Below are 24,958 nucleotides of genomic sequence, written 5' to 3' on the forward strand. Positions count from 1 at the left end.
AGGACGGGGCATTTGCTGCACATATGAATCACTGATGGAGCTTTTGAGAAATACACATGCTTGAGAGATTCTCAAAAGGAAGGTCTAGGATGGGTCTAGAATCTGCATTTTAAAAGCTCAGTAGGTAATTCTAGATTGAAAACTGAATGTTAGTAGTTAGCTGCTCCCGCTTTGGCCAGAAAACTGATCCCACAGAACTGTACATTTCCCAAGCCAGAGCAAGTGCCTGCTGGGGAGCAGCAGGCAGAGTTCTCCATGCTGTGGTTGGGGAGCAGAGGCAGTGCAGATTTTCCCAAAGGCCATTTCCAGCACAAAGCAGTCCCCAGGGCCACAGTGCATGCATGTTGGGGTGGAGCGTTTGGCTAAGCAAGGAATTGTTCTGTTGCTCTTGTTAGAGTCCAAGTCTTATTAGAGTCCCAAATTTCATACAGAATTTTTGGGGGTTTCAATTCTTTAGAGGTTTCCCATTGGTTACTTGTCAAATATTCTATGTAAATGAACAGAATGAAGCCACAGGGTCATTTACTCAGAATGCACCCTATTGTAAATGGAGAGGATGCTACTTGGTGTGTGATCTATGTAAATAGAGGATGAATGTGAACTTACAAAGTGTGAATGGCATGACTCTAATGCGGGCAATTTTGAGAAGGGCTGTTTGAGGGATGAAACTTTACAGACCAGAGGAAAAAAAAAATTCTGTATTCCATCTTCTGCACTGTTTTTGGGAAAGGCTAGAGGAAAAATGAATACCGAGAGGAGCAGACACTAGCAATGTGGGCAGTAGAGCATGCCCTGGGTTAAATGGTGTCTCCCCAAAATATGTTGGAGTCCTAACCCCTAGTATCTGTGAATGTGACATTACTCAGAAATAGAGACTTTGCAAAAGTAACAAAGTTAAGACGAGATCAGTAGGGTGGGTCCTAACCCAATATATATGTTGTTCTTATAATAAAGGAAGAAGAGGCCAGGTGCAATAACTCACACCTCTAATCCCAGCAGTTTGGGAGGCCAACGCGGGCGGATCATGAGGTCAGGAGTTCAAGACCAGCCTGGCCAACATAGTGAAACCCCTCTACTAAAAATTCAAAAACTAGCTGGGTGTGGTGGTGCATGCCTGTAGTCCCAGCTACTTGGGAGGCTGAGGCAGGAGAATTGCTTGAACCCAAGAGGCAGAGGTTGCAGTGAGCTGAGACCACACCACTGCACTCTATCCTGGGTGACAGAGTAAGACTTCTTCTCAAAAAATAAGGGGAGAAATCAGGGACACACAGGGAGTGGAGGACCACGTGACCACAGAGGCAGAGCTGGAGTGCTGCATCCACAAGCCAGGGAGTGCCAGGACCGCTGACAAACACACTGGGGGAGCCAAAGGATTCTCCCCTGTGGGTTTCAAGAGGCAAGGAGGGATTCTCCCCTGTGGGTTTCAGATGGAGCTTGTCTTTGCTGTTTCTTTCGTTTGTGACATCTGGCCTCAAATCTCTGAGAGAAAACATATTGCAAGCCACCTAATTAGTGGTCCTTTGTTATGTCAGCCTTGAAAATGAATACAGGGTATTTTTTTTTCTTTTTTTTTTATTGCATTTTAGGTTTTGGGGTACATGTGATGAACATGCAAGATTGTTGCATAGGTACACACATGGCAGTGTGCTTTGCTGCCTTCCGTCCCCTCACCTGTATCTGTCATTTCTCCCCATGCTATCTCTTCCCACCTCCCCACCCCCCGCCCCTCCCCCATTTCCCCCCAACAGACCCCAGTGTGTAGTGCTCCCCTCCCTGTGTCCATGTGTTCTCATTGTTCAACACCCGCCTATGAGCGAGAATATTTTTTTAGTCCATTCCTGTTATTTGGGTGAGACAATGTGAGGACCAGCTGGTCACACTCTGTAAGGAATCCCAGTTCTGCTCAGGAAATATTGTCAACCTCATTGGCAGAGGAACTAGGGGCCTGGGACATGGGATCACATCAGAAAAGTGGCCTCAAAATCCCCAATAAGAGAATCAGAAAGAACATATTTTTCAATGTATTCTTTTTCAAACAAGAATTACTCTTTGAAAATATTTTTTCAATATATTTTACTTTTAATCTTTCTTCTTTCCATATGAGACAGAGTAAGGATGGGACCCAGCCCTCACCACCCCATGACATATTTTTCCACACACACCTGCTAACCATCAGACTTTGCACCACCCCCACTGGCGCCATTCTTGCTGACCACAAAACCTTGCAACCCATGTGGGAAAGCTAAGGTAAGCAGCAGCCAGCCCATCATAAATCTCCCCTAAGGGAGTTTACCCCACCACTCACATGCACAGAAGACTAGAAGAATGACGATCCTGACCTCCAGCCTCACCCTGCAATGCGCGTACTAACATGATTTCTCACTGCGCCTGCGCACTCCGCAGCTCTGCCTCACACAGGACCTCGCAACTGTTCATGTTGCCCTTCTTGAAACACCACGAAGACCTGCCCACAGGGAGCTGGCTCCCCTGTACTGGGACATAAGCAAGAAAGCATTACCTGGAAAACCTTCACAGACACGTGTCAGTTACAGTTACATGAAAGCTCGAGAATCCATAGTCAGTAACACATAGAATGGTAAATTCAGAACTGGACTATTAATTTTTGAGTCAAAAGGTTTTTTTCTCTTTCAACGTGTGATCATACAATTTCTTGTTTACTTTCTGCGCCCTGTGGCTGATTTATCGATTACTATAAAGTCGTGAATCTTGAGAAATAAAAATAAAATCCTAAGACTGCCAACTGACTGAATAGCCCCTTCTTGGCAAAGGGGACCCCAAAGAAAACCTTAAAAACTTGTTTCTGGCCATGATGAGATAGGAGGTCAAATATGCCTTGTTAAACCCCCTTGCCAAATGCAGTAAGGTTTTCTTCCTTAAGGGTTAAGCAGAAACCGGCCCTTTTCTTATTTTTTATTCTTTTTTTTTTGAGATGGAGTCTTGCTCTGCTGCCCAGGCTGGAGTGCAGTGGCGCCATCACGGCTCATTGCAATCTTCACCAGGTTCAAGCGATTCTCCCGCCTCAACCTCCCCAGTAGCTGAGATTACAGGTGTGTGCCACCACACCAGGATAATTTTAATATTTTTTAGTAGAAAGGGTTTTTTCCATGTTATTTGTTGTCATTGCTTTATTACTCATAGTTTGCAAGCAATATTACATATATAAAAGTCATTTTAAAAACAACCAGGTTTGCTAGAAAAGAATCTTTCTTTTCTTCAAATCATGTGTTTCTATGCCATTCATACCTGGAGGCCTCTATATTAAATATTTTATTTACACAGGCACTGGGCAAAAATGGAAGAAGTTTTGAGTTCTCTACTCCATAACCTACACCCTCCTGCATTCCCACAAAAAAAAAATCCTACCCTTTCCCTATTATATGGGTTATTAACAATAAAAACAACAGGAAAATACACAGGCATTTCATTTTGAGTCCCTTTTCCCTATTTTTACATGTCTGGAGATGTTGGCTTGGTTATGAATTCAAAAGTTCTCAGAGAGTTCTTGATGATGATTCATAGAGAAATATTTTAATGCTCCCCTCTTCCAAAGAAATTTCCATGAGCATCTTTAGTTTTCTGTGAACAGTGGCTGCAACCTCTTTCACTTTTAAGCTTTCATATTTACCTTCATTAATAACCAGAATCATATGCACAGCAGCTGTGAGGCACACAATGCCTTGAATATCGTCAGAAGCCACACACGCCTTTAACTCATCCAAAAATGACCTGACCACATTCGAAGACTTTATTATTATTCCTATTAAACACCTTGAAAGTGGTGGAAGATCAGAAAGATGCTCTGGAGGGGTAAGCTCTTCTATGTCAGACACCTTCTGTAGCTGGTGACTTATCTCAAAAACAGGCCCAGGGATCAGAGTGGAAAGTACACTCTGGTGCACATGGGTGTCAGCGTGCCAAGACTGAACAGCGGTAATGAACTCGTGAAGAGGCCTCTGAACAGAATAAAGCAGCCGCAGGCCTTCTTCCGGTTGCTTCTTGAGGCTCCGTGCTTTTTTTTTTTTTTTTTTTCTTTCTTTTTTTTAAAATTAACTCTTTATTACAAGTCACGCTCCTATAGAAGTATATGTGGACTTACGTGAAAAAAATCAAATGTATCCAGTGTATCCAAGAATAAAAAACATAGCACATAGAGTAATGCATGCATTCCAGTGTTCTCGGCAGAGACAGCGGGCGCCCAAGAAAAAGCTCTTCTAAAATGACCTGGCTGGGGCAGGCAGGGTGCGAACGGTCCCCGGCCTCAGGCACAGTGTGGGGGCCACCTGCCTCCTCTGCAGCCTGTGGGGCGGGGACAGCACCAGCTCCTGGGGCCTCCGGGCCAGCAGCGGACCCCAGGATGGCCCAAGCCTGGCGCCGGGCAGAACCCTTCGGGCAGGGGGCCCTCTGGGGACGGCAGTGAGGACATCCCCCAGAAATGTGGGCTTCAGGGCTGGTCGCAGGGTACCTTCAGAGGTCCTCGGCTTAGTCGGCCTTTTTCAGGAAGATCTCGCTCAGAATCACCCACACAAGGGAGTCCGTCTGCATGGAGAGGCGCAGCGCTTCCAGAGGGACGAGGGTTGGGTCCACCTCTCCGTCTGCCACTCCCCTGCAGAAGGAGCCGATCTGGAGGTAGCCGTCGGGGCTCCGAGGGTACCGGAGGGTGGCGGCGCGGACCCCTGCAGGGCCTCCTTCTCCCACTGAGGGTTATCAAAAGGCAGCATCTCCCAGACATGTTGAAGAGCTTGTCCTCTGGGTGCTCAGTGTTCCCGCTGCGGAAGAAAAACCTCTCCAGTCGCAGGGGCTGGAAGAAGTAGAAGCGGATGAAGTCCCCAGTGGCTGGGATGAAGGCCCAGAAGAAGCCCTCGCGCAGGCGGGCTTTCTCCAGAGTGAAGTGCTGGGATGTCTTCAGGCTTGCGCTCATCTCTGCTGGTGGGTTCACATGCTCTTTCCGCAGTGCCCGCTTTCCAAAGTCCTTGTCCTTCAGTTTCTGGATCTTGCCAGCCAGTGAGGAGTGAGTACCCACGTGCTGGAAGAGGGACGGCTTGAAGCGGATCCGCAGCTTGGCCTTCTGCTGGTTCCAGGGTTTCCCATCCTTGTCGGGGTTGCAGACTTTCACCCACAGAATAGGGTCGAGGAGCCAGTCGATGGCTTGTCCCGGTAGAACACGAGGATGAATTCTCCAATTAGGCTCAGGTCTAGCGACTTGAAGGTCTTCCCGATGAACCCCAGCTGGGAGAACTCCAGGATCATCCAGTCCTCTGAAGGCTGCTGCAGTGCGAAGTTCACGGTGCTCAGGTAGTTGGGCTTGGATACAACCCCGTCCTCCAGCTGCACATAGTAGATGCCTTTGGACTGCCCTACGTCATGAGGAAGCAGTAATTGAGGTTCTGTTTAGCCCTCCACCTGACTCTCCTTGGGGTCCCCAAAGGACTCTAAGAGGCGGGAGAAGTCAGGGTAGAAGTGGGGAGTGGGTGAGATGACCCCCAGGAGCCCGGAATGTATCTCGGTGGGGAACAAGGCCTTGATGTTCTCTGTCACTGCTGAAGTGTACTGTGGGTCAGTCTCAGCAGTCAGCACTACAGTGACTGAGTCCTCCTTCTCCTGTGGGCTCAGCTCGGAGATGAGCCAGTAGAGTGTCAGCCAGGTACGAGTGCACCTCCCGCTCGGAATGCCCATCACCACCGACACTCCGGTGCGGCCCTGGCCCACGCACGGCGGGCTGCAGACTGCTCTCCTTGGCCAGCAGGTGTGGTAGGTGGTGGAAGACAATGGGCAGGTGTAGCACCTGCCGGTGCGAGCCGTTGCCGGCTTCAATAGGCGGTCCTCTGTTAGGCGGCCCCAGGTGCCATTGCCCTCTTTCCCAGCACCTGCCTCTCGGAATGGCCCTCTTGATCTCATCCAGCACCAGGTTGAGCTCCTTGGAGCGCTCGAGGCTCTCCTGCTCAGCTGCGTGTAACCGATCCCGCGGCGCCAGGAATTCCCGCTGGTGAACGTCCACGACGTCGCCTTCCTTGCCGCTGAGCGCCGCATACCAGGACAGCGAGAGGAAGGCGCACAGGCAGAAGAGCAGCAGCGTCAGGAAGGTGCGATTGCGGAGCCCCATCTCCTCCAGTGAGCGGCCGGCGCCCGCGGGGCCGAGGCTGCGTGGCCCCTGGAACGGGGCCTGGGCGCAGGGGCCGGGAAGGCGGTGGCCCCGGGGCAGGGAGGGGCGGGGACGTGGTCAGCCCGGGATGGGGACTGGGCCGGGGAGCGGGGGACACTGGGGCCCCTGCCCACTTACGGTTTTATGAAATTCAACCCCCTACTTCTACTCCCATATCTGAGTGCAAGAATGTTCACACACACACACACACACACACACACACACACACATTTCTGCAATATTCCATCTGCCTAGGCCAGGAGCTTGTCATGACAAACTAAATGCAATAACTATTTCCTGACCAAACCTGTTATTCGACATCTCAATGATTTGGGATGTCAAATAACAGGTTTGGTCAGGAATAGTTTCTGATTTCACACTGATGAGGGTCACACTGAGGTCTCAAGAGAAGTAATAATTACAAAGCATCCTCATCTATGTGAAAGGGTACGATGTTCAGATATATTCAGCCCTTTGAGATGCTCTGCCGCAAGGTGGTTGAGGTGCAAAGTACTGTTGATTCATGGTCACCTTGGTCCATCGTCATTAATAATGATACTTTGTACTTTCGTGTTTGTGCTAAGGGTGGTTTCAAAAGCTGGAAGAAGCTTCTCAATTTCTAGATCTGAAAATCTCTCTTTCACAATGTATATGTGGGAGTATGTGTATGCTATGAAAATATATACACACATATTCACATATAAATATATACACACATATCTACATATATATTTATAGTGTACTAATTAAAAGATAAATTCTTAATGATCCATGGAAAGAGAATGGCAGGCCAGGTGTGGTGGCTCACACTAGTAATCCCAGCACAGTGGGAGGTTGAGAGGGGAGGATCACTTGAGCTCAGGAGTTTAAAACTGGCCTGGGAAACATGGTGAGACCCCATCTCTACAACAAATATATAAATTAGATGGGCATGGAGGCTTGTACCTAGGGTCCCAGCTACTCAGGAGGCTCAGATGGAAGGATGACTCAAGCCAAGAAGGCAGAGGTTGCAGTGAGCCAAGATCACACCACTGCTTCAGCCTGAATGACAAAACAGTAACTTGCCTCAAAAAAAAAAAAAAAAAAAAAAGAGAAAAAAGGAAAATTTGAAAAAAAAAGGAAAAATCTCTTTAAAATTTAAAAAATTTTAAAGAAAACTTTAAAATATCTATATATTCAGAAACGTATATAATCATAGTATATTAATCAAAAAGTAAATTCTTAATACTTCATGGCAAGCACACGACAGGCCACAGATGGTGGCTCATGCTTGTCATCTCAGCACATTAAGAGGCCCAGGCCAGAGGATTGCTTGTGTCCACAAGTTTAAGACCAGCCTAAGCAACAGAGTGAGAACCAACCTCTCAGACAAAATTGGAAATCAGTCAGGGATGGTGGCACATGCCCATAGTCTACGCTACTCAAGATGCTGACTTGGGAAAATCGGTGGAAGCCAAAAGGCCAAGGGTGCGGTGGAGGCTGATCACACGGTGACCCTCCAGCCTGGGTGACAGAGCAAGACCCTAAGGAAAACAAAAAAGTTAACTGTAGAAAATATAAAAAAAGAAGACATGAAATGAGAAGCTACCACGTCCAGGGCAAAGACAAACAGCCCAAGCAGAGGCCCATTCCCCTCTGAACCCGAGAAAAACCATGAGACACTAAATAAAAGAGACATCATTGTAAAAAGACACAGGCAGAATTTACTACAAATCTGTCAAAAATATACTCTCAAGGTTAAAAGTAGAGACAGGTGTTTCAAAAATACACTCTCAAGGTTAAAAGTAGAGACAGATGTTTCAAAAATACACTCTCAAGGTCGTTTTCTTGACTTAATATTAAATCACAGTTCCAGCCCTAAAAAAAAAAAAAAAAAGAAGTCGTGACTTCAAATTCCTGACCTCAGGTGATCCACCTGCCTCAGCCTCCCAAAGATCTGGGATTACAGGCATGAGCCACTGAGCATGGCTAGAAATCAGCCCTTTTGAAAGACTCACTCCCCACCTGGTATCAACCAACTGCCTGATGCCCCTCTCCCCACGACTGGTAGAAGGTGTCCAGGTTCTTGGCATCTTAAAGAATTGGACAAAATGTACAAACAAAGCAGCGAAAGCAAAAACAGGGATTTATTAAGGACGAAAGTACACTCCACAGTGTGGGAGCAGGCTCCAGCACAGAGGAGGCTCAAGAGCCCCACATGCAGAATTCTTGGGGGTTTCAATTCTTTAGAGGTTTCCCATTGGTTACTTGTCTAATATTCTATGTAAATGAAGAGAATGAAGCCACAGGGTCATTTACTCAGAATGCGCCCTATTGTAAATGGAGAGGATGTTACTTGGTGTGTGATCTCTGTAAACAGAGGATGAATGTGAACTTAACAAAGTGTGAATGGAGAGGATGAAGTGAAGTTACAAAGTCATTCACATTCCTGTCATTGCTGAGGTGCTTTCATTTAGTTCATGTTCCTTTAGTTCAGGCATCCCCAAACTTTTTACACAGGGGGCCAGTTCACTGTCCCTCAGACTGTTGGAGGGCCGCCACATACTGTGCTCCACTCACTGACCACCAATGAAAGAGGTGCCCCTTCCTGAAGTGCGGCGGGGGGCCGGATAAATGGCCTCAGAGGGCCGCATGCGGTCCGCAGGCCGTAGTTTGGGGACGCCTGGTTTAGTTCGAGGAAGTCAGTGTGGATCAGCCTTATGTTCCCTGCCTTCACACCCCATTCTTCTGCCTTACCCCACTCCCTTGCTTTCGGCATGAATAACCAGGATTCCTTCCTGTTAAGAGACCACTGGCCATAAACTGGTCTGGCCAGTGTAGGAGGCTGTGCGGTGAGGCTTTTCATGTCCCCTGCTTCACCTTCTGATGCCAGAGGCTTGAAAACTCCACCCTCAGATCATGCTAATGTCACCATTTTAAAAACATGTGTCCCACTGAGAGGGATGAAGCTCAACTGTGCATGGTGCATCTCTCCTTTCATAAATATTCATGACCCCTCCCATGGCTTATTAAATGTGTGTATTTGGCTACTCTGCTCAGCATAAATTTCTGTTCCCTTTGCCCCTCCCCTGAGGACTCTCTTGGTGGCTTCTGACAAGAAGCTATGCTTCTCAGCTTGTCAGAATGGCCACGCTGCAGGCTGCAACCCCTTATGAGAAATGATGTGATCCTTTCCAGTGTGAACATTGTTATTTTTTTGTCAAAGGTATTCAAATCTAACAGATTACAATGATACCTGAGAGATGTTGCCTCATAATATTTATAAAAAGATCTTTCATTAAACAAACTGCAATTTGCATGTCTCTATTTTAAAAATAAGTGTCACGTTATCATAACTTATACTTTTTTTATTCATTCTTATACACGTGATTCCACTTGCCAACAAAATGATAAAGTGTGAGAGGTGTAACTTAATAACAGGATCAATTCTTGTTCTTTTCCCACCCCAATGAGAAAATAATGTAAGAAATTCGGCCATATGAGAAACAGAATGTGATAAATTGGACAGTATCTTTCCTTCATCTGCTCTGTTAGAATCCACAGCACAGCACCAACTGCCTTTTAAAGAAGATATCTGCAACATAATTTGTTTAATTGTTACAGTTTTATCAATAGATACAGTTCTCTGGAAATAGTATCTGCTTCCTTAGAAGGTATTTCCTACAAAAGCTATCATTACTGGGAGTGGTTACTAATAATGCTATTGATAAGAATATCTAATACATGAAACAATCACTGCATTATCAAGTGCTTTGTATACATTAATTTGTTTAATCTTCACAATATAAATTAGTATCCTCATTATACAGATTTTTAAAAATTGGGCTTAAAAAGGTTAAATAAGTTGTTCTGAATCACATTGCTTGTATGTGGAAGCACCTCCAGGATCTAAACCACTCCTTTGAGTGGCCATTGGATGTTCATGGAAGGCCCTCTGGCCCACAGTTCTGCAGTTAGGATTCTATTATGTGACTCATACTTGGAGCATTGCATTGACTATATTATAGTGGATTTTTCTGAATCAGTAAATTTCAACAAAGTAGTTAGATATTTCCCCCTCAAACTGGAGCCTAGTCTACCTCATTCAGCCCCTGTTGCTGTTATAACAAATTACCTGGGAGGCTCAAGGGGCAAATTTCTTTCTTACCTCTTCCAATGTGTGATGGCTGTCATCATTCCTTGGCTCGTAACCATATCTCTTTCTATCCTGTCTTCACATTGCCTTCTCTGTATCTGTCTTCTCCATGTGTCTACTTCGTAAGGATCCTTGTGATTGCATTTAGAATCTACTTAGGTAATCCAGGATGATCTCCTCTCCATCCTTAATTTAATCATATCTTTTGCTATGCAAAGTAATACTCATTCTTTTGCTATGCAAGAGATCCAGGGACTAGGAGAGGGACGTGCCATTTGGGGCCACCATTCAATCCTCTACGTCTACCAAATGCAGAAATGCTTTCTCTTTAAATTCACAGATCTATATAATAAATTACCTACCTATTACACATTTGAGGCAGTAAAATATATAAGTTTTGTGCATAATAAATTACCAATTCTGAGGACTGCCTAGTTAGTCTGAGCCACAGTTTTAGAATGAACCTACTCTTTGCAGACATAAAATCTTTTAGGTTTTTATATACACTGTATTGTACAGTTCTCTGATACATACATAGTTGCTTCTCTCTCAAAAAACATGAAGCATCTAAGTAGAAAGGGTTGCTAAGAGTAAACCAGTCGCCCAACTTTACAAATGAGACAACCCAAATCACATGACTATGGTAACAGAGTTGCTATAGAATTCAAGAGATGTGACTCCCATTCCCCAGCTTTTCCTGATATATATTTTCTTTCCTTTTATCTAATGTACCAAAGGTGTTATTCATTTATTTCTTCAATCAACACATATTTGTTCAGAGCCCACGAAATATTGGGTACTACATTATGATGATCTAGAGTATATAAAAATTACAAAATGTTTCACTATTGAAAAATTGTTGGTTATTTGTCAGCTTATATTCCAGGGCTCACTGCTTTAAGAAATCCTATGCTTCTGTTGGTCAATTTCTTAAGGACAAAGAAAAGTGGAAAACCCCAGTAGAGGTTTTGTTGCTCCTCTGGTTTTCTCCCTTCTCTCTGTATTAGGAACTAGACCTTTTTCTTACTCTGAAAACCCGAAGCTAAATGCCATTTCCTTTCATGGGTGATCACCTGCCTACACCCTTATTCTAGGAAACTCCAGAGACAGACGCGTGCTCTGCCTTCACATAGTAAGCTTCACATCAATTCACTGCCACTGGAATGAGGGACTTGAGTTGTCCTTTACCCAGAAGTCAGAAGAATTTGTTCAGAGTCATCTGTACTTTGTTCTTGGCTCCACTTGAAATTTATCTTCCATGTTGCACGATGGCAGTTGGCCAATTAGAACAGGAGAATGTCATCGGGGCTGTTATCAACAGGCCATTTGGATTGGAAATGATGCAATGATTGGGCCTAGTTAGCAAAAGATTGGCCAGTGGATCTATGAAGCCCAGGCAAGTTTCCTATAGGTATCAGCCCAGTAATTTATTGAAATAAAATAAAATTTTATTTTATTTCAATAAATAAACATAGGCAAGAACCACTTCTTGGATTTGCTGGCTGAGATGGCAATACATGATCCAACTTGCTATGTTAGGTGCTTAATAAGGATTACTATTCCAGAAGCAGGGTAAAAGTACCTATCAACAAATATCTACCAAATACCATGTTGTAACTAAATGTTTATAGGTCCGCCTCCTCCTTTAGACTCTACAGTTCTTAGGGACATAAGCTGTGTATTTCCCCATGGGTTTCCTTTGTGCCTAACATAGGACCAGGTCCACAGGAAGCACTCACTAAATGCTTATCTTTGTTAAATTCAGTCCATCTGTACAGTGGGGGCAGATATATGACAGGTTTCTTTCCCGTGGATCATTTATTCTATTTCCACTGAAGGAAATGTTAGTTTTGGCCTGAATATTTTCTCTTCATCAGAATACTATTAAAGTAATAGAAGAATATGCCACATGAAATGTAGTTATTTAGGACTGAAAAGCTTACTCATTCTAATTCTTTTCTCTGTCATATAGTTTGGCCTAGCTGCTTGTAACATTATGGCTCTTCCAAAAAAGAAATAGAAAGAGTGTATGTACATACCTGCATGCTGTATGTGTATGTGTGCATACATGGCTGTGTGTGGACATGGTGTGTGTGCACATGCATGTATGGTGTGTGTGTGAGCACAAAGAAGTATAGCAAATACATATGGATTTGTAAAAGACTTCCTAACAAAATCCATCTTTAGTTACTTTTCCATTTTATTCTTGTATGAAGGAGCACCAGGATGAATCATCTGCAGTGGCTGAGGACTATTGATCACATTTGGCAGGAAGGACATAACACCACACCACCCATGTGAGTTCTTTTGAATGGTATTGATTATGGGAGTCATTACTGTGTTCCAATGCTCTGTTGTCTGTCATCTGCAATACAAATTCAAATGCAGCCTCAATGGATGCTTTCTTAGACATCTAATTAGACCACGTGACATGGTAGCTTGTTGGGAAGATGATCAATGGGAAGAACTCTAGGATAAATTACTTCTGCTTGAAAAACATTCATATTGCCTACCTGGGTAAAAATGTAACTGTGACTGTGGAGATGGAAGAAATCAATGATAAAAATAATGATTGCCTCAGATTGTTTATAATGAATTCAGTATTTTTTTATTTGCTAAATTAGTGAGCAAACTGGAAAGATAGGCTGAGATGAGAAATGGAGTACATGAAAATTTAAGGATGGTCAAATGAACTGATTTTCTTCTTTAAGTTGATGTTTTGAATGAAAATAAAAGTAAATGAATCATGTTAAAATATACTGATACATTTCCACAAACAGAAAATACCCATCCACCCATATCAAGACACTGAACATTACCAACATCTCAGACCCCTGCCATCAGGCCCCTTTTAAGCTGCCATCCCTCACCTTCCATCTCATAAGACTGTCTTGACATCTAACCTCATACATTTATTTTAAAGCCGACAGTCCAGGCGCGGTGGCTCACGCCTATAATCCCAGCACTTTGGGAGGCTGAGGTGGGTGGATCACAAGGTCAAGTGATCGAGGCCATCCTGGTCAACATGGTGAAACCCCGTCTCTACTATAAATATAAAAATTAGCTGGGCATGGTGGCGCATGCCTGTAGTCCCAGCTACTCGGGAGGCTGAGGCAGGAAAATTGCTTGAACCCAGGAGGCGGGGGTTGCGGTGAGCCGAGATTGCGCCATTGCACTCCAAGAGGGAAACTCTATCTCAAAAAAAAAAAAAAGAAGCCGACATCATTTTGGTGCGGGGAGGGGATAAATGCAGGCAGAGTAAAAGGATGAAATAGTATTCAGATCATTCAGGATCAAAAATCTTCTAGAGAACAACAACAAAAATGGGGAATAGTGAGTTGGTATTGGTTTTGGTGAAGCAGCAGAAATGGAAATAGTTGGCAAAGAAGAAAAGTAATCTATATACAAATAATATAAAATGACTTTTTTAGGGATCATATTTAAAACCACAGTTCGGTTATTTTGAAAGTCATTTTATGAGTGCATATGTAGCCTTCTTGATAGATTAGAAGTATTTCAGATATGAAGACTGCTAGAATCTGTTCATAGTAATTTTCCCAAAAAGCATTTGGTTAGTGCTAATATTTAAAATCACAGCCTGGGCATGGTGGCTCATACCTGTAATCCCAGCACTATGGGAGGCCGAGGCAGGCAGATCACCTGAGGTCAGAAGTTCGAGACCAGCCTGGCCAACATGGTGAAACCCCGTCCCTACTAAAAATACAAAAATTAGTGGGGCATGGTGACAAGTGCTTGTAATCGCAGCTACTGGGAGGCTGGGCCAGGACAACTGCTTGAACCCAGGAGGCAAAGGTTGCAGTGAGCCAAGATTGTGCTATTGTACTCCAGCCTGGGTGACAGGGAGAGACTGTCTCAAAATGAATAAATAAATAAATAATAATTTTAAAAAATCACAGAGTAGTATATTAAATAAGGCCATGAAGAAAAACATTTAAGGATAGACAGAAAAAACATGTTATTTGACTTCCAACAGTGATAGTACAAGGGACATGAATGACACCTATTCTCAAACAGAGCACCTGAACATAGATCTGCCCTGGCCACGGGTGCCGAGGAGGACGTTGGCTGTTGGGGACCTTCTACAGGAGACAGTAAAAGAGTTTTAGAGACAGAGATGCAGTTCTGCTTCCTGGAATTGAGGTTTCACTGTGAGAAGTAAGCAGTGATAAATAGTAAAAGTTTCAGAGTGGAGGATTCAAAAAAGATTTGAAAATCAGCATTCTTGCCAAATGACGCTACTATGGAATGGAGGTGGTGGAAGTAAGGAGAGGGTTGGCCTGGAAGATCTACCCTTAGGCAGTGTACACGAACCATCTGAGCTTGCCTAATAAGCATACAGGGATATAAAGCAACTTACGCAGTGAGACATCACGTATGTGCGCTGTTCCTTTTCCTTCAAAGAACGTACTCAGAACTTTTGAAAACCAGCAGCTTTATATCATTTAATTGCACAATGATCTTGACACAAAGATCATTGTACAATTAAATAGCAATACTGAAACATTTTTGGTAATGCTCATTTGAAGCATTCTTGGCATTTATCTTGATCTAATCTAAGCCTTTTCCAAAAGCAGTGCCAGTTAATGCAATTCTTAAAAGTACCAAACACAGCTCACTGACACTGCCCCTGTGGTACAAAAGAGACGTGTCTACAGATGGTTCAGCAAAAGAGCCGGTGTTGTCTGATGACTCTCTGCATTCTGGGTCTCAGTATCTGGGTAACAAACTTGTCGGATATGTTGTCTCCTTGCTTCCAGCTGGTGTTTTATTGGCCATCTTCAGGGTAGAAAATTACTGGGGAAAAACAGCAGCAGCATTGCCTGCTGCCAACCACACACAAAAGGCCCTGCCAAGTCCACAGTCAATAATACCCCAATTTGTTTTTAAATGGTTTTTGTACTGATTGCGTTAAAAGGTCTGTCAATGTATGTGGCTTTTCTGCACTGTGGTCTGAATTATATGTGATGGTGACAGTTGGTTAGCAGTGGGATATCAGTATGTCTAAGTTTCCAAGAGAAGAGTATGAGGCCAGATGCATTCCCATCGCAGCTTTGCCTCTGCACATGGTGTGCTCCTTAGAGTCAGAGGGAACGCGGAACTCACTGGAGCACCAAGGGAAAAGGATATGGCACCATGGGGGAGGCTGTGTCTTCAAATCCGCAATCCTACATCTAAAAATGTCACCTCACCTGTTAAAATGGATTGACAAATGACAAGTGCAAACAATCAAATGTAAAAGTCGATGGGCTGGATTGATGGTAGAAATGAGTCAATATCTTCCTAAACTTATTACAACTGTCTCAAGTACAATAGAAAACATACCAGGCTGCCCTTCAGAAAAACGATGATGCTTGTTTTTCTACATCACACTTTTTCTTTGCTATCTAGAAAATGCTTAAAGGTTGACTTCACGCATAGAAATACAAACTGCGCTTTTGAAAATTTGAAATGGAAATTATGTCTTAAAACCGATTCTTGCTATAACAAATGGAAAACCAGTTATCTTATCTTGTTTGTACATAGACATAAGCAAAACCACTTTTAAGCCCAAACTCTTCCTGGAAGTTGTATTTTATAGAAATGTAATTTTTTATATAAAGTAGTGCATCAGATTTCAGCCAGAGAAGAATCACTAAGGAGTATATAACGTAACATGTATTAATAGATGCACTACTGATTATATAATATTAATAATATATAAGATACGAAGCCAGATAACGTGTGATATGTATATAAAGGGATTTATTCCATGGACGTGACCTCACACAGCTGTGAGAGCTGCTTAAGTAGTCTTGGTGAGGCTGCTGTCTCTTCATGCCTGATGTGGACCTCGAGTTTTCCAGGGAAGGCAATTGACAGATACATATGAAGAGAGAGAGACAAGGTGGAGCTGGAACCCACATACATGAGTTGGAACCCATGAGGATGGCCTGGACCCTGGGTCAGTCTCTTGATAACTCAAACTTAGTCCTTAATGAGAAAATTGGGCGCTCTCAGAGAACTAAAACATACACCTCAAGCAAAACATGAAGAGGCTGAGGGAGAAACCAGGGCAAGGCAGGCAACTGCAGGCCCAGCTGCTGCCCATTCCAAAGACTCAGAAATAAAAAGAATAAATTACTGATACAGCAATGATATGGAGAAATCTCAGAATCATTATGCTGAGTGAAAGAAGCAAATACAAAATAGTATGCATTATATGATTCTGTATATATTGAATTTTAGAAAAGGAAAACCAATTTTCAGTGACATAAACAGATAAGTTGTTGCCTAGTGCCAGGAACTGAGAGAGAAATGGACTGTGAAGGAGCATAACTTCCTTCCCTCCTCCCTCCCTCCCTCCTTCCCTCCTTCCCTTCTTTCCTTCCTTCCTTCTCTGCTCCCTTCCTTCTCTTCTTCCTTCCTTTCTTTTAAAACCACTGTACACTTTGTCTACTTGCATGCCTTGCACAGAAGAAACTCCTACTGGGTTTCATGTATAAATGAATGAATGATTAGTGATATGTGTTACATATAAATATTATGCACGTGTGTATACATATTGTATATGATTATATGTATATACTGATATATTCTAGTATCAGTTTCCTGTGACTGTTTTTGTGCAACTGCTTTATCTCTATGTAATACATGCTTTTCTTTTACTAATTATGTATATTTTCCTACATATTTGCAAAGTTAGTTACATAGAACTACTTTTTGAGAGAAAATTAATCAGTTCCCCTTTTCTGTAGCATTACCTTCCAGCTTATTTTAATAGTTTTTATGGATTTTCTGCAAGTACAGCAGAGTCCAATTTTTCATCATTGTACTTTCCAATAATTTGAAGTTAGTATGAAATTAAACTGTCGAGAAATCAAAGTACACTGACAATCTTAAAGTCAACACTGAACAAAATTATTGCAACTAATTCATCTTTCTTTAGTTCTTGACTTGCCAATTGATATTTCAGAATGAATTATTCATTTATTTGTTCAAATTTAAAGTCCAGTCATGAGAAGATTTTAATATGTCAATTGTCACATTTAATTCTCCCTAAAACAATAGTGAATACTTTGTAGATTTTTGATGTCAAAGGATCTTCCAGAAAAAATGAGCAGCTGTCAAAAATGAACGTTCTTGCAAAACAGCTATTATTTATAACTGTGCCAAAAAAAAGTTATCTCATTTCTTTCCTGAGTTATTTCAAGATACCAGGAATGATAGATAACAGGCAAAACGACAGGCAAAGACTACAATTAACATCTTCACCTGTTCGAGCTGGTTAACCCCAGTGAAATCCAGGATTTTCTTTTTCATCACATCCAAAAAGCTCCTGTTAGCTGAAATTACTTTTGTGATTCCTTCATCTGATTAAGAGTAAATAAAGGATATTGCCTCACATAATTATTTTGAAATCTCGGATTAGATTTTATGACTGTCTACTTTCTGTATAAATATTTGTGAGAAGTTTTTAGGGGACTCAAATGTCTTTCAATGAATGCGAAAATACCACTTAACACAATATAAGTAATTAAGTCCTAGGATATGTATGCATAAAATCAGAATTAAAATAGGCTGTCTAAACTGTATTAATACTCTTGTCAGTATGCTTGTATTAGACACCCATAGCCAATTGACTGACATTGACGCTTAAATGGCTTACAGATCTGTTAGATTGAATATAACTTTCGAATTTTCAGTCACCCTGTTTTTCTCACACTGGCTGCCTTTGTAAACCTGTCAGGTTTATGTAGCCAGAAATCTTGAGTTGTCTTTGATTCTTCTCTTTCCCTCTGTCTTGCTGTACCTCAGTCACCTCTAAGTGACAAGTGTCTCTTGTTCTACTTCTCTGGGCTGCACAGCTGCCCCTAACCCAGCTCCAGCTGCTGCTCCTGGCCCTTGCTACTCCCCTTCTTGCTTCCCCAGAGCCATCTCTACCCAGTGACCACATTCTCAAAAGTAAATCAGGTAATGTCACTCCTCTGCATCCGTTACTCTTGGGGGAAAAACGTCCAGATGTATGATGCCTTGCATGATCCGGTTCTTACCTAGCTGTCCATTTCTCTCATACCCTCACCTCTTGCACACATTGCCTCCAATCAGCTTCTCAAACAAGAGTCCTTTCCACCTTTGGGGCCTTTGTGCTTGTTTCCTTTACCTAGAATTTTTCCTAGACTTTGTATGGCTGGTTCCTTCTCTTACTTGAATGTCAGATTAAAAGAGGCAAAGGTGGAATGTGGAAGGGAATAGTGGAGCAAAGACCATATGCTAGTGACTATGTTAGACAGGCAAGATTTGTGTGTATGTGCATATTGTATATATATATATCATGGCACTGTCTACTATTCCATCCTCTATTAATGAACGCAGAAATGAAAATCAATATACATTGCCAAAGGACTTTTTTGTACTGTACTTTGAAACAAAATATTTTCTTGTTGTTTTGATTAAAACATATTGACTTAACTAGGAAAATGTGAGTCTACTAGCCAATTAAAATTTTGTTGCATAAAGTACAAGACAGTACTTCTCAATGATATAGCCCAAGGTACAGTAAGAATCATAGATGGATATTCTGTTCACTCATTCTTGCAACGAATACAGCTTATACATCTATAATAATAAATCTTATGCATATGTTTAATATATTTATTTACTTAAGAAACATTTCCAGTAATCTAGGCATGTTAAATTGGTTTTCATATCAGATAGTTTTAAGGATTCTAAAACAGAACACACCATCTGTGCATAAATAGTGAACCTCATTTAATGCAAATAAATTATAGACATTTTAAAATAAAATGTTAAGATGATGCAATCATTAAGTGGAGTGAAAATAATACTTGGATTTTATTTATTTTATTTTTTTTTGAGACGGAGTCTTGCTCTGTCACCAGGCTGGAGTGCAGTGGTGCGATTTTGGCTCACTGCAACCTCTGAGTCCCTGGTTCAAGCAATTCTCCTGCCTCAGGCTTTTGAGTAGCTAGGATAACAGGCATGTGCTACCACACCCAACTAATTTTTTGTGTGTTTTTAGTAGAGACAGGGTTTCACCGTGTTAGCCAGGATGGTCTCGATCTCCTGATCTCATGATCTGCTCACCTTTGTCTCCCAAAGCACTGGAATTACAGATGTGAGCCACCATGCCTGGCTAGTACTTGATTTTAAATGTAAAGTTTGTGTCTTAAAACAATCCGTATAAACTATATACTTATATGTGGTGAATTTTTAACATTTAATTATTACTTTTAGATACATTTTATATAAATTTTCCAACATAATACTAAACTTCATAAATATCGGTTGGGTATACATAAATTGATTCAGGAAAACTTAATTTGTTGTGTTGCCATAACTGGTCTCTAAATAAAATTGTGAAACACCGTGTTTACCAAATTACATTCTTTAACCTTAGAGAAAAAAGATTTATTTCCTGATCTGAATTTCCAAATAATAATTAGAGGCAGCTTTATTATGAATTTAATAAATGTTAAATTATGCATAATTATAGAGCCAAGGTCAGGGACAACTTCCGAAATATTTTCTTCCCAACAACAGAGGCAGCCATCCTATTGGAGATGGTGGAATAAAGATATTGCCCCCGTCTTCTCCATGAACGTAAACTCAAGATATGGAGAATGACTGCTGAATACAGTGGCAATTAAGCCATGAAGAAGTCTGAGAGACAGAGCCTGTAGACAGCAGGGCCTTCTGAAGCAGGTGGCTACACTGTGCACTAAAGCAAATCACCTCTGGTTTGTAACATGAGGATCAGGGAGCACTATGGCTGTTGGAACATTCGTAATCTGGCAAAATATCTGGGTCTAAAAATATTAAAGACAAGACATTGTGTTTTTGTTTCTGGTTTTTTTTTTCCCCAAAAAGTACACTGTCTGTGATAAGTGAATGCAAAAAAGAATTAGTGGCAAATAATCTAGTAGCTTCAGATTTTGGCAACTAAGAAGAGGCTTTGTTTTCACTCCTAGACATACACATGTGCACATGTAGGCACATGCTGAAAGTTCAGAAAAACTAGTTTCACATAAAAATGAAGAATGGATAACTTTCAAAATGAAAACCTATATGAAATTGTTATAAGAAAACAAGAGAACAAGGATCAGAATAGTTTCTTACAGTCAAAAACATGCCAGAAAGCTATCTTCACAAAACTAGTCAAAACTGGAATCTACTCTTCCATACTTAGCTAAAATATGTTCAGAAATGCTACAAGACAGGTTCAGTGCTTACTCTTTATCTGAGAATGTGGGGATCATCACTAACCAATCCTATCTTGACTCATCCAATTCTAAGTATTTGAGTCTGTCCCTTGAAATATGCTAGCCCTAGTACCAACTCTGGTATTTCTGAAAATGTCCTTTGGCCAGTAGCAGAAATACAACCCTAATGAAATTTCATTAAAAAAAGAATTTCATGACTCACGGCTGAAAAGGAAATGTGAATCTAGTGGCTCATGTGTGGTTTGAACTGGAAGCTCAAATGATGTCTTGCCAAGATGAACTTTTTTATCTTTGAGGCCTACTATTCACCCTGTCAGGTGTATAATGAGGCCAAGACTTGCTGTGTAATAAGAGAGAATGTTACCAATAGCTATAGCATTAGTGTTCACCGTGTCTTAAACCTTAGGTAAGTGTGTGTGTCTCTTTCTCCATGGCTGCAGTGACGATCATGGTTACTCTGGTTTGCCCAGCATGGTTCCCATAACCACCCTGATTCAATTACTAGAGAGACAAACATTCTGTTACCTGATTCAATTCCTACAGACCTGACCCAGAGCCACACCCACTTAGGCCCTGGGGGGTGGTGGTGTAGTTCCAGCAGGATTACATGGATGAAGAGTAGAGAGAGATTGGCTTTTAAAAGAATGAGAAATTTCATTCCCAAAAGAAGGGAGAAAAAATGCTGGAGAAAGAAGTAAACATAAAATTCCTCTATGAAATACCAAGATGAAAGAAGCATCAACATATTTTTACACATTTTTTACAACTTTACAAACTTTTACAGGATTATCATTTCGTAGTGAAGAATCCAAATGGGATTTCTGTTTGATACGGTTTGGCTGCGTCCCCACTTAAACCTCAAATTGTAACTCCCATAATCCCCACATGTCATGGGAGGGACCCAGTGGGAGATAATTGAATCATGGGGGCAGGTCTTTCCCTAGCTGTTCTCATGTTATTGAATAAGTCTCACAAGACCTTACGGTTTTATAAAAGGGAGTTTCCCTGCACATGCTCTCTCTTGCTTGCCACCACGTAACACAGGGCCTTTCTCCTCCTTTGCCTTCTGCCATGATTGTGGGGCCTCCCCAGACATGTGGAACTGTGAGTTCATTAAACCTCTTTTTCTTTATAAATTACCCAGTCTCGGTTAAGTCTTTATTAGTAGTGTGAGAACAGACTAATACATAGCTTCTGCACATATTGTCAGTGAAACACACACACACACACACACACACACACACACACACAACTGAAGACATATATAAAACGAAGTGTTGGTCTCCATCCCAGTTAGTCCTGTTTCATCCAACTGGTTTAGAGCTCCTACATGCAAACTTTTTTTTTTTTTTTTGAGATGGAGTTTCGCTCTTGTTACCCAGGCTGGAGTGCAATGGCACAATCTCGGCTCACCGTAACCTCCGCCTCCTGGGTTCAGGCAATTCTCCTGCCTCAGCCTCCTGAGTAGCTGGGATTACAGGTACGCACCACCATGCCCAGCTAATGTTTCGTATTTTTAGTAGAGATGGGGTTTCACCATGTTGACCAGGATGGTCTCGATCTCTTGACCTCGTGATCCACCCGCCTCGGCCTCCCAAAGTGCTGGGATTACAGGCTTGAGCCACCGCACCCGGCCCCTACATGCAAACTAATATATTCATTTATGTATTTCCAGTGCAAAATGAAATATACATCTGGGAGTCATTTGATCCATTTAGATACTACGTTGGATTAACGTTTTAACAAAAGCGTATTAGGGTTTTTTTGACTGAAATTTACTTAAGAGTATTTATCCATTTTTCAAATTAATTGCCACATTCCCTCTTACCTTCCTGCTTCGCACACAGGCATTTCACAGCTGCATTAGTGATGACTCCTAGATACTTCTGGAAACCTATGGCTGGGTAGTAAGAGAGACAGGAAACCTATGGCTGGGTAGTAAGAGAGACAGGAGCTCATTGGAAGGGCTCCCATTTGTCTTCTGAGGTCTTTGTAAGAACATGCAGGTTTATCTTCGAGGCATTTTAATTACAACGACCGAATTTTCCAGTTGCCATAATTGAATTCCCAGTCACTCTTCTGCAACAGATCTATTTTTTTTTTAAAAAGCCATAAATAAGGAAAATGTTTTAAGTGTTAGAAGACAATTATGATAGTAATTTGTCTTTCTTAAAACTTGTAACTCAAAATTAATTTATGTCTGAGTTACGGCTAGTGCCTAAGACTTCAAGTAGTGTTATGGAGTTAGAAAATTGTAATCATTTATGGACAAGATTGAGCTCAATCTTGTTGACAGTTTGGGATGAGAATTAGAAATGTTTTGAGATGAAACTGCTGGTCGTCTTCAAGATATCTTTTGAAAATGATGGAGTCATTCAAATATAGTCTATGAAATTACTGAAGCCCGAAGAGAGCGTTAAAGTAGATGGACTGGTTAAGTTAATAGATGGGATCTGTGTCACAGTTAGGGAGCTGGGGTTTCTGGACCCAGGTTTGTCATTTTACATGGTTAGAATTTAATGTGCCCATCCTCTAAAGTGCACATCTAACACACACAGTTCATAAATATTAACTGTCTCTAACTGCCTCTCAGTGAACAAATGAGGATTTATATATATATATATATATATATAATATATATATATAATATATATATGGAGCTTTTGTGTGTGTGTGTATATATATATATATATATATATATATATATATATACACACAAAAGCTCCAAAGAGAAGAAATTGTGTAAACTGAAGTTAACCAACTAACCTATTAATTCTGAGATTTATCTTCACTGAAAGTTTTACTAAATGATAGATGAAAACACTAGGACAGTCTTGTTTGTTTGTTTGTTTTACAAAATGCCTATAAAACTTATGTCACCTCAAAGGGCATAATGTCTCTTTATACTCCTCCAAATACAGTTACATGCCTAGGTAAGTCTTCTTTTACCTCTGAGGATGAAAAAGTAAATTTTCCTAATCAGAGGAGAGGCTATTGCATACCTCTAGTCAGTAGTAACATAACTGATATATATATGTGTATGTACATGGATGTTTGTATAGCAGCTATTCATATCAGTATTTGTACACCCCAGAGAAGAAAGGAAATGTTCCTTCCAGCTCCTCAATCATTCATGAATAACACTAGTTAGAAAAAAAGACAAACTGGACTGCAAAGGCCAGCTCTGCTTTTGCCCCCACACATTCCTCTGATCAATGTCAATTCCCCTCTACCTAAGTCTTTGGATTTGGGGTAGGGATAATTTGATGATAATGACTATGGTCATTGTCATTTTCCCCCAAGATCTGTCATCTCGAATGCTATAGAAACTAAATTGAAGTTTGGGGATTCTGAGTTTCCCACCCACCTCACTGCATTGTTTTCTCTGAAGGGAAATACATGTCAGTTCTGAGGCAACTATTCCAGGCGATTGCAGATCACCATGCTCAGTCATGGCTGCTGGGATCTCAAATATTCAAAAAAATTGCTAGAAGTAGGGACTATTTGAATAATACAACACACAAACTTAATTTATTGCACCTATGTGAAGCCGTGAATTTAACAGTGCACAATCTTCTCAGGAACACATCAAACATTTATAAAAATGACAATATAATGAGCTCAAAAGCAAGTCACAAGAAATTAAAAAAAAAAATCAGTGTTGTATACCATAAGGATGAATTAAATTATTCACCGAAAATCAAAAGATAAATAGAAAATCTCTATATGCTTTGAGTTAAAAATTAAAAATCTATACAACTGTGATTGAAAGAAGCTGTAATTGTGGTTAAAAATACCAAGGTCTGAACCCTAAAGGGAATATGTCATTAAAGCGTGGAATATAGCAAATATTTTCTTACATAAAAGTATATGGGTTTAAATTTCATATTAGAAGAAAGAAAGGAAAAAAATGAAAAATTAACCTAGTAATTACAAAGAAAGTAGAAGCAGCAAACAAACATGTAGAAATGAGAACCATCGAGGCTACAAATTGGTACTTTGAGAACATAAGTCAAGCAGATAAGCACGAGTGATGTTAACTGGAAAATAAGAAGTAAGAAGGTATTAATTCACATTAGGAATGAAAAGTTAAGACATAAACATGTCTAGCCAAAACTTAAAAGAATGCTAATACTGTAACTCAGCCAACAAATTTAAAACCTTAGCTGGTTTTCTCAACCTCAGCCATGTTGCTGTTTAGGTTGAGTAATTCGTGTGTGTGTGTGTGTGTGTGTGTGTGTGTGTGTGTGTGTGTGAAGGTAGAGGACTGCCCTGTACTTTGTAGGGTGTTTAGCAGCATCCTTGGCCTCTATTCACCGGTTGCCAATAGCACTCCAAACCTCACCCACAACTGTCTACAGATGTGGCTAAATGTCTCTGGCAAACAAAAATCACCCCTGGGTGTGAACCACTGACTTAAAT

At 41.4% G+C, this 24,958-nt stretch overlaps 2 pseudogenes; both read right to left on the minus strand.

Moving 5' to 3' along the window:
* Positions 1-3,494: 3,494 nt before the first annotated feature.
* LOC101028966 (condensin-2 complex subunit G2 pseudogene) lies at positions 3,495-4,444 on the minus strand (annotated as a pseudogene).
* Positions 4,445-4,467: 23 nt separating this feature from the next.
* LOC101040055 (alpha-1,3-mannosyl-glycoprotein 4-beta-N-acetylglucosaminyltransferase B pseudogene) lies at positions 4,468-6,121 on the minus strand (annotated as a pseudogene).
* Positions 6,122-24,958: the final 18,837 nt, after the last annotated feature.

Source organism: Saimiri boliviensis, chromosome 15 (genome assembly GCF_048565385.1).
Source record: "Saimiri boliviensis isolate mSaiBol1 chromosome 15, mSaiBol1.pri, whole genome shotgun sequence".
Taxonomy (NCBI): Eukaryota; Metazoa; Chordata; class Mammalia; order Primates; family Cebidae; genus Saimiri; species Saimiri boliviensis.